The sequence below is a fragment of the Apium graveolens genome, chromosome 6, assembly GCF_009905375.1.
Source record: "Apium graveolens cultivar Ventura chromosome 6, ASM990537v1, whole genome shotgun sequence".
In the NCBI taxonomy this organism is placed as follows: domain Eukaryota; kingdom Viridiplantae; phylum Streptophyta; class Magnoliopsida; order Apiales; family Apiaceae; genus Apium; species Apium graveolens.
Genome location: NC_133652.1, coordinates 291,153,933 through 291,165,218, shown reverse-complemented (window position 1 = coordinate 291,165,218; position 11,286 = coordinate 291,153,933). Strand labels below are relative to the sequence as shown.

The window sequence follows — 11,286 nt, the reverse complement described above, 5'->3', positions numbered from 1 at the left end:
CTACCCAACAGTGTTTGGGTTTCCAAACACACTTAAGACTCATTGTGTGCAGGGCAAGTGAAGAAAGTCATCTGGATCATAGACAGTGGATGTTCCAGGCACATTACTGGTGGTAAAGCCCTGCTATCACAATTTGAGGAGTAAGCTAGCCCATTTGTAGCCTTTGGAGACAACAGCAAAGGGTTCAAAATGGGATATGGCAAGAATGTATTGAAAATGTTGTCTTTGTTTAATGTAGCACTGGTAGCTGATCTTGAAGTGAATCTCTTCAGAATTAGCATATTGTAGACAATGGTCTCAAGTCTTATGCTACTAGGAGAATGCACTGTTTTCAGCAAGAAAGCTGCTGAAGTTGTTCCTAAGGGAGCAAGGAAAGGAAGCTTGTTTGTTGAAGATTTTGACTCAACAGATAAGAATGGTATTTGCTGCTTCTACACCAAGGTATCAGGAGAAAGAAACAAGCTTGCTCATGTTGAAGATTGTAAAGTTTGCCAGACTAAGGAAATGAAGAAACTTCCAACAAGAAAAACATGACAAATGGAAGCTCATCTCATACACCTGAGTTTGATTGCACAGTCTCAGGGGGAGCAAGAGGATCTTCAGATACTGGAAGGAAGCTCAACATGGGATTATGATATTCTAAGGGAATCAGTCTTGGAGCTGTTGGTTTCATAGATACAAATTCTGTCTTTCTAAGACCTGTATCCTGATTTAGCATTAAAACTTCTTGCACCAACAGAAAAATAGCTAGCTGACATTTTTACTAAACCTTTGGATGAAGAAACTTTCACTAGACTTGTAAGTGAAATTGGAATGCTCAATTCTTCATCCTAAGGCAAGAACCCAGCTAATGTTGTGCAGCAGATTAATCTCCAGTAAATCAAAATTAATTTGATTAAATTGGAAATTAACTGAAATATGAATTTTAAATATTTCAGAAATCTCCGTATATTTGTTTTTCAAATTTAATTAACTTGAAATTTTTCAAATTCTATGTAAACTTCTTAGTTGTTAATTTACATCCTTAATATATAAAATTAACTCAAGGCAGAATCACAATAACCAAAAGTATCTAGAGAACTGAGTTCTCGATAAGTATAAAGTAACTTTTCGACAAATCATTTTAGGACTTCTCGAATGAGTCTTCGATAAGTCAACTTATTGACTTCTCGAGTGACTTCTCGATAGGTTCAAAATGACTTATCGATAAGTCCTTATAGAGTTCTCTAGTAGCATTCACTCACAGAGTTCTCTATAAGTACAAACTTTAACTTATCAATAACTCAGAACTATGATAATTTAAATTGATAAATTATTTTAGTAAAATACTTTTGGGAAATGCATTATAATTTTATTTTAAATTTATTCAAGTAAAAATTAGAATTATTAGAATTATTTCAGTCAACTTTTGAGGATAAACTGGGTATTTATTTGACATTTCGATAAGTCAAGTTTGAGTTCTCTATAAGAGTAATTTAAAATGACTTCTCGATGTGTACCTCTTCTCTCAAATCAGCATTCTCTTCTTTGAAGGGGAAGTCTCTCTGTAAATGGAGAGACGCGCAAGGGTGGTTGAGCAGCAATACCTTGCTGCTTTGGAGTTGCAAGAGAGGATCATCTCTCTTGCACACTCCATGTTCAGAGCTTACCATCGCAGGGCAAGGAGGTTGGAGGCCGAGAAATAGAATTCTAAGTTAGAGTAGTTAGGATTAGGATTTACTTGATGTAATCTGAATCTTAATGTACTATGTGTTTAATATTAATGAAATAATCTTCTTCTTTATCAATTTGTTTTTGTTGCTTGATTGTTTTAGTCATGATTGCCTTGTGTTTACAAATTAATTGATTATTAGTTTTCCTGTCATAATGCTTGCAACTGTATGTCTCAATGGTTATGCCTAATCAAAACAGAGAAATATGTTCAATGCATTACAGGTTCAACACAATCCACTCTGACAATAACAGCAGAGTCAAAGTTTCAATTAATAGGTATTTGTGTTAAACTACAGCTAAAACATCTCTAAACTAAACTGCAGTTTACCAAAGCATAGCAACAAAAACACAAACTCAAACATAATCCCACTCAGGTAACTCCCAAAAGGAACCTGTTTTATAAAAGGAAAAATTCCTCAGAATGTTCTTCAGTTGTTTTGTTGTTTGAGAGAAAGGAACTGGTATCACAAACATGGAAACTTATAGATTTTTCATGAATATCACTCATGCACTTTCATATGCAAAATAGTCTTCACAGACTGAAAGGTTTGAGGGTAGTACTCCTGAGGGGGAGCTATCTAAATCCTCTCCAATTCTATTGGAGGTTCCTCAAAAAGGAACAACTCTCCTCATAACTCTAGCACAAGCTGCCTTAGCAGTCAAAGCTAGAAGTACAATTGCCCATGACAATGTCATGAGAAAGGCAAGCATAGCACATTCAAGTGCCAGTATGTTGCAAGTCATATATTGGTTTGAGACTGGTGCACATGGAAGTAACCCAGTCAAATCCCCTCCAATTCAATTGGAGGTTCCCACTATAAGTGGAGAACAACACACTGTCAAAACCACAGAGCAATCTGTGAGTCAAACTGTGACCCTAGTCACAGATGCTTATGAACTCAATCTTCTGGTGAAATGAGTATGATTAGACCTATATGGATTACACCTAATCATATGATCACAAATAACCCTTCTTAGCCACCTCTTATTTCTGTAGGTCAAACAAGATTTGAGCCTTTCATGTGAGGATAAGAGAAAACATTGAGTGAACAACAGAGAATAAGAGAGGCAGGATCCTTTCTGGCAAAAGGAGAGATAGATGAGTGCTTGGATTTAGCAATCCTTGTGAGGTTACTCTGACTCTTAAAAGTCATGAGACTAGTGCAGTGAGTAGTAGAGAGACTACTTATTCAAAAGAATAGAGAGCTTAGATATCTCATATTCTATTCTTCTTGATGAACTCATTGACAGGGCTGTCGCGTGCCTATCAAATAATAATATCTAAAAAATCCTTCTAACTATGTAGTAGGATAAGTGAGAGTCGATCCCACAGAGACAAATGTACCAATCACTAGTAATTTTTGACTCGATTTAACTAAGCAAGTAACACAGTAAAAATTGAGAGATTTATTAACTACAATTATACTAGAGCAATTATGATGTATTAATTAAATAACTAAAAACATCCAGAGTTAAGTATCCCCACTAGCATGAATCAATGCAATTATGATTTCCCACCCCAAATCAATCATAGACTACTCAAGAGGAAAACGCACCCTATAAAATACCAATAACCTCTCTCTAGTATTAATGGCATCTCCAAAATACAATCAAGAATATTTTCATGGTATCATGCAATTTAGAGACATTAAACACAGCATCCTAACTTCCTAACAATCCGTTCTACCTATTTTCATGGAGAAGTTTATGTCCTTATTGGATAAATCACAACCACCTAAGTCCAACTTTCATTGATAAATAGATATTGGGTTCAAACAATACACATAATCACGTCTGACATGTAATTATTAATTAAGCACAACTCAATAAGCAAGTGCATGTAATATAACTAATTTGGGGGATTGGGAAAATCATGCATCAATCATAACTAGGGTTCAACTTAACCCTAGATTTAAAAATCTACTCACACATAACTAGATTAACAAAATACATAATATAATAAGAACACGTAATTGATATTAATGAGAATAGAGAAGAAAATCTTCAATCTTTTTACAAGAAGAAAAGTAGTCCACCTTTTGTATATGTATGTATATCTATATAATAGAAGTCTTTTAATGCTTCTAGGAAAATACAAGTACGTTTCCTAAACTGATTGGGTTTCTAAAAGAAAATTTGCAGCTGACTTTTCTCCAATAATTCTGGGCCGCTCCAATTGTAATTTGATACTTGGACCTATGTAGAATGAAAGATAATTCCTCTAGCTTCGCGTGGATTGTTAAATCGTTCAATTCTGACTTCTAGAACTCAAGATATGGCCCAAACAGTGAATTACGCGTATGTAGTCCACTAAATTCGAATTTCCTTCTAATAAATCTTCAAATTAAACTTTAATTCACCAATGCATCCAAGTTTAGGATTTCCTTGCTTCCAACAATAAAATATTAAAATCTAATTAATAAAAATCCAAATCAATGCAAAATATAACAAATATGAGGAATAAAATCATATAAAAATATATAAATATATATTGTAATAAACATCCCCACACTTATCATTTTGCACGTCCTCGGGCAAAGAAGAAATAAAAACTAATATTAACTAACTAACTAACTCCACTTTCGTAGATGACACGATTGCATTGTGCACATGCAACAAGCCGTTAAACCCCTAGGCAGCCCCAGTAGGACGAGTTTTGTCTCGTGAGGGTTTATAGAAGATATACCCACAAAATCAAATATTTTCAATCACCAAGTCTCTCAAGCATGAAACATATCATAGTACTCCACACATTATAAATCACATTCACATAACATCCCGAAATTGTCTGAAAGTACAAGTACTCTCACTTTAGGCATCATTAACACATAATAGTTCAAGTATGCACACAATGTCTAGGTAGACAAAAATATCATGAAATAAACATCAAAGTCGCATTAAGTAAGCACACTATGGACAGAAATCTCACATGACTCTCAACTCACACAAGTGTATAGGTGTAAGTGTTTCACTCAAGTTCATTCAATTAACATGTGCTACCATATGCTTGGTTGTCCACCGAATCTCCACTACTTCGTATATATGCATACATGAATTAAAAGGTCTTTTTCAAAGGTTGTAACGAGGCTTAGGTAAAGGGTAGGGAATCAAAGATATAGGCTAACAAATGGCTAAACTTGATAAACCAATAGAGCATAATGTTCACTTGTAATTTAAGCACCCAACATGAAAAGCAGATCATGTAAAAGTTAAGTACATATAACCATGTACTTCACCTGTTTCACATTATAATAATCAATGAACAGAAATCCTACTTGAACTTCTTTTTTTCTCTTTTTTTCAAGTTTTTTTTCTCAAAGTCAAGTCATTCTCCAGTAATCAATGGATAGTGAAAAGTCACCAAGATTGCACTTAATACCAGCACATGTACATGGATCATCCTTTTCATATGACATTGCATTTGCTACTCATTAATCTCAAAGGAGGACTTGATACTTTAATTTTTTTATTATTTCTAAGATCAAGTAGCTCTATCATATTAATTCCCACCAAATTGTAACTCTTTAACAAAAGAAATCCCCACACTAAATATTCACCAACCATGAAGTTGAATCAATATGCTCTACCAGTAAATCAAGATAAGAATGAACAAGTAGGCTCAAGAATTTTAGATTGGTGATATGTGAAAGAAATATATATAAGCTCAAGGGGGTTCACTAAGGATTATTTATCATGGGTATTGTTTAGGTATAATAATGTTAATCCTAGGGCCTTTATCATATTCATGCATACAAATATCTTGTAGTCTCAAAACGGTTTAAAGCAAGTTCTAGAGCAACATGCCTAATGATGAACATCACATAACAAAAAATGGATTGATATATAGTGTACCAATCATAAATTAGGCTCAAATCCTTACAAGGTGAAAGCATGCTTGACTCACTAAAATTGACTAAGAAGCATCTCAAGTTTTAAAATTTTTGCAAGCACACACAAGGAATTATCATCCATCAAATGATTATTATGAATATAAAACTCGGAATTAATCATGCAAAATAAATCTACACAATGTGTACTTAACCATGCTAACATACTCTTGAGACAAGACAATTATATACAATTTTTTTTAATTTTTAATTTTTTGGATTTTTTTAAATATTAAGAACTCATCCCCACACTTAAATGGTTCATTGTCCTCAATGAATACAATATATAATATAATATAATATTTAATTAATTAATACAATCCTAAAAAAATATAAAATATATATATATAAATACAAAGAAAAGTTAGAAATACTCCCCTGGTGCATAAGCACGAAGTCTCGGTCCAAAAATAATTGAGAAGGATGGGCTTCCCATTCTTTAGCTTCAGGCCCGCCATAAGGATATATAAAATTGAGTCCATTAATAATCATGAATGAGAGGCAGCCCAAGTGGTTGGAGGTGGCACATAGAAATTCTTCTCTCCTCAAGTGTGAGGTCAGGGGTTCAAATCCACCCTTTAACCTTTCTTAAAATTTTTGTAGCAGCGGCTAAGAGATCATCTGACGTGGCAATGTTGACTATGCGCCTGACTAAGGGTTCAAATCCACCCTTTAACCTTTCTTAAAATTTTTGTAGCAGCGGCTAAGAGATCATCTGACGTGGCAATGTTGACTATGCGCCTGACTAGGCACTGATGCTGATATGGAATATAGATGGTAGTTGATTTGGCAATGACAAGGCTGCTGACGAGGCAATGACGTGGACGCTGACTAGGATGATGACTGTGTGATGAAGTGTACGCTGACGAGGCTGTGATCAAGGGGTTCAAATCCACCCTTCAACATTTCTTAAAATTTTTGTAGCAGCAGCTAAGAAATCATCTGACGTGGCAATGTTGACTGTGCGCCTGACTAGGCACTGATGCTGACATGGAATATAGATGGTAGCTGATTTGGCAATGACAAGGCTGCTGACGAGGCAATGATGTGGACGCTGACTAGGATGATGACTGTGTGATGAAGTGTACGCTGACGAGGCTGTGATCAAGGGGTTCAAATCCACCCTTCAACATTTCTTAAAATTTTTGTAGCAGCAGCAAAGAGATCATCTGACGTGGCAATGTTGACTGTGCGCCTGACTAGGCACTGATGCTGACATGGAATATAGATGGTAGCTGATTTGGCAATGACAAGGCTGCTGATGAGGCAATGACGTGGACGCTGACTAGGATGATGACTGTGTGATGAAGTGTACGCTGACGAGGCTGTGATCAAGCTGTTGACTAGGCGAACGGCATGGCAACAGTTAACCATGTGGCATGTGACAGTGAATGGGCTTCAGGCTAGATGGGATTGTCACCAAGCCCGGAATGAAATTAGCAGGTCTGTTATGTATGTATAATAACAGAAGAAACCACAGAACACGTAGTCTAGCGTGCTCCCAACTTAACAAACAGAAGTTTGACGCACCGCGGGGTATGTTCTTGTACCGCGGGAATAGAGAAACATGAATATTTTGCAGCATGGGTAGTGTACCAGCGCACCGTGGGAAGGAAGTTGCGCGAATTAAGTTAACCACGGGTTGGACAGCGCACCGAGATGCAAATTATTAAAATTAAAATCAACTTCCTCGAAGATTAAAAAATTGCACCTCAATTCACTTTCTCTCTTTTCTTTCAAATATGCACCTCTTACATAAATTATTCGTGAAACACTTCAATTAAAATTTATCAAGGCACCTTGCGGGAGTTAAAATGAATACAAAAATAAACTAATCTCCTAAAAATACAAAAATATTTAATAACAATAATAGTACAATAATAATAATAATAATATATTGGACTTACAAAATCATGGGTTGCCTCCCAAAAAGCGTTGTCGTTAACGTCGTTTAGCCGGACATTTCTGAATCATATTCATGGTGGTTTCAAGAGAAAATTAGGATAGTTCTTATCAAAAGAACCATTCAAACGATACTTGAGATCAAATTTGCTTACTTTCAAAATATTTTTCCCATCTATCACATCAACTTTTGCACTTATAGACTTTGTATTTCTCCTTTTCTTCTTAACGCTTACAAGGTGTTTATCTCTCTCAGTAGATTTAAACTCACACTCTTCTACTTCTTCATCGGTAATCCATCTTCTCAACACATTGTCATGACAAACTTCAAAGAGAACTAGTTCATCATTCAAGAGTACATACTTCAAATATGGTGGAGGTTCTTTGAGTTTTACATTCGCGAGATCTTTCGCAATACAGATTTCAGCTTTCTCTTTAACTTTCTTATGATGTAGCATATTAGAATGATCATGCGTAGCTACATAAATTATATCCAGAAGTTTCTTATTGCTCGTACAGTCCTTATTCTCTTCATCCAAGTTACCCTTTAAAACGATTTGAAGTGGATCTTCACATGATAAATTGTTGGCCTTGATATCAATCACTTCTTCTGGTGCATCCACTCTGTTGATTGTCTCATCCATATATGGATATCCCATTATGTTTTTCAGCTTAAATTCCATCTTCTCCTCTCCCACTTGAAAAGAAATTCTTCCATTCTTCATATCAGTTGTAACTCCAGCTGTAGCTAAGAAAGGTCTCCCAAGAATGATAGGAATATTTGCATCTTCTTTCATCTCCATGACAACAAAATCACATGGAATATAAAATTTCCCTACCTTAACGGGAACATCTTCAAGTACACCAAGAGGATATATCTTTGAGAAATTTTGCGTATGAAGGCATCTCCAATATAACGTCCAAGAATGGAATATAGATATGTAGCTTTTGCAAAATTCCAAGAAATTTACCATACTTCTTCTCTAGCGTAGCTTGCGCCAACCTTTGTGGAAAAAGAACAGGTGGCACGTATGGTTTAATAGGAGCAACAATAGGTTCCTTCTTCTCTTCTTCCACTGCCTCTTCTTCGATCACTTTTTCAGCTGTAATGTCATCTTCATGATTTTCAACATTCACAATACTTGTGACTAACGTGAAATCCGGTTCTTGCAATTCTCTTCTGCTCCTAGTAGTTATAGCATTGATATGTCCCATTGGTGGTTGCTCAGTTTGGCCAGGAAATTGGCCTGAAGACTTGTTAAGTTGGCTCAACTGCTGAGCAATTTGAGTAATTGAATTCTCCATCAACTTGTTGTGAGCTTTCATTTCATTGATACTTGCATCAAATTATTCATTCTTCTTCAACTGTGTAGAGATAAATCCTTCCAAAAGATTTTCCAAGTTAAATTTTTGTGGTTGAGTTAGTGGAAGTTGAGCTTGAGCCTGAGTATTTCTGTATAAGAAATTAGGATGATCTCTCCAACCTGGATTGTACGTGTTAGAGTAAGGATTATACTGTTGCCTTTGATTTTGGTTATAAAGGACATTTGCTTGTTCTATTGCTAATCCATAGGGATTGAACTGACAAATATTTTGAGTGTGTCCAATTACACCACAAATCTCGCATGAGGCAACTGTAGATCAAGTTCTATAATCCAATTTCTCAATCTTCTTAACCATTGTCTGCATAGTAGTATTCAACATGGTTAGAGCATCAACATCATACTTACCTCCCTTCTTAGGATGATTTATGTCAATGTACGGATAGTTATCATTGAACGCCATATCGTCTAACAAAGATTTCGCATCCTTAGTGTTCTTCTTCATAATAGATCCACCAGAAGCAGCATCTACAAAAATTCAGAATTCTTGTGTTAACCCATTGTAGAATGTCTGGATCAACAACCAGTCAGGAATGCCATGGTGAGGACATTGTCTCTGAAGCCTTTTGTATCTTTTCCATGCATCATGAAGAGAATCCTCATCATCTTGATGAAAGTTAGATATGTCGTTCCTGAGCTTTGCAGTCTTCTTCTGACTGAAAAATTTGAGTAAAAAGGCCTTTGCTAAACCATCCCAACTAGTGAACTTGTTAGGCACTTCATCTTTCAACCAATATTTTGCTGCATCTCGAAGAGAGAATGGAAATAATCGCAGCTTTATCGCATCATCACTAACATTAGTCAACTTTATTGTATCACACTTCTCCAAAAAACCCTCAAGATGATCTACAGGATTTTCAGTGGACAATCCTGCGAAAGAATCATTGGAGATGAATTGGATGAATTGAGGCTTGATTTCAAAGAGGGTAGCAGTGACTGTTGGTCTGAGAATACTGGAGAGTACGTCCTTAGTATCTGGCGTACCCTGCTCATTGAGAGCTTGATCTAGTTCACCCATAACTTCCTTGTCTTTCTGTTTTCTTCGTGTACCCGCTTGTCTTCTTGTTGTACCTTCAATTTCAGAACCAAAAGCAATCAAGTTTTCTGTACCTGAACTTCGGGTTTGCATGCAACAAGAAAACTAGAAACCAGTATCAAATAACAAGAGAATAATAGTTGAAGCACCCAACTAAAAGACTTAGCTAAACTAACTCAAAAATTTACTAATCTAATACCGCTTTGTCCCCGGCACCGGCGCCAAAAATTTGACAGGGCTTTCGCGTACCTATCAAATAATAATATCTAACAAATCCTTCTAACTATGTAGTAGGGTAAGTCAGAGTCGATCCCACAGAGGCAAATGTACCAATCACTAGTAATTTTTGACTCGATTTAACTAAGTAACTAACACAGTAAAAATTGAGAGATTTATTAACTACAATTATACTAGATGTTGTATTAATCAAATAACTAAAAACATCCAGAGTTAAGTATCCCTACTAGCATGAATCAATGCAATTATGATTTCCCATCCCAAATCAGTAATATACTACTCAAGAGGAAAACGCACCCTATAAAATATCAATAACCTCTCTCCAGTATTAATCGCTTCTCCAAAATACAATCAAGCCTATTTTCATGGTATCATGCAATTTAGAGACATTAAACACAGCATCCTAACTTCCTAACAATCCGTTCTACCTATCTTCATGGAGAATTTCATGTCCTTATTGGATACATCACAACCACCTAAGTCCAATTTTCATTGATAAATAGATATTGGGTTCAAACAATACACAAAATCACGTCTGACATGTAATTGTTAATTAAGCACAACTCAATAAGCAAGTGCATGTAATATAACTAATTTGGGGGGATTGGGAAAATCATGCATCAATCATAACTAGGGTTCAACTTAATCCAAGATTTAAAAATCTACTCACACATAACTAGATTAACAAAACACATAATATAATAGAACACGAAATTGATATTAATGAGAATAGAGAAGAAAACCTTCAATATTTTTACAAGAAGAAAAGTAGTCCTCCCTCTGTATATATATGTATATCTATATAATAGAAGTCTTTTAATGTTTCTAGGAAAATACAAGTACATTTCCTAAACTGATTGGGTTTCAAAAAGAAAATTTGCAGCTGACTTTTCTCTAATAATTCTGGGCCGCTCCAGTTGTAATTTGATACTTGGACCTCTGTAGAATGAAAGATAATTCCTCTAGCTTTGTGCGGGCTGTTAAATCGTCCAATTCTGACTTCTAGAACTCAAGATATGGCTCAAACAGTGAATTGTGCGCATGCAGTCCAACAAATCCGAATTTCCTTCTAATAAATCTCCAAATCAAACTCTAATTCTCCAATGCATCCAAGTTTAGGATTTCCTTG

At 35.5% G+C, this 11,286-nt stretch overlaps 1 non-coding gene across 1 annotated transcript; it reads left to right on the top strand.

Moving 5' to 3' along the window:
- The first annotated feature begins 9,417 nt into the window (after positions 1-9,417).
- LOC141669901 (small nucleolar RNA R71) lies at positions 9,418-9,524 on the top strand. The gene has a single exon (XR_012554148.1). It is a non-coding gene; the product is annotated as a small nucleolar RNA R71 (small nucleolar RNA).
- Positions 9,525-11,286: the final 1,762 nt, after the last annotated feature.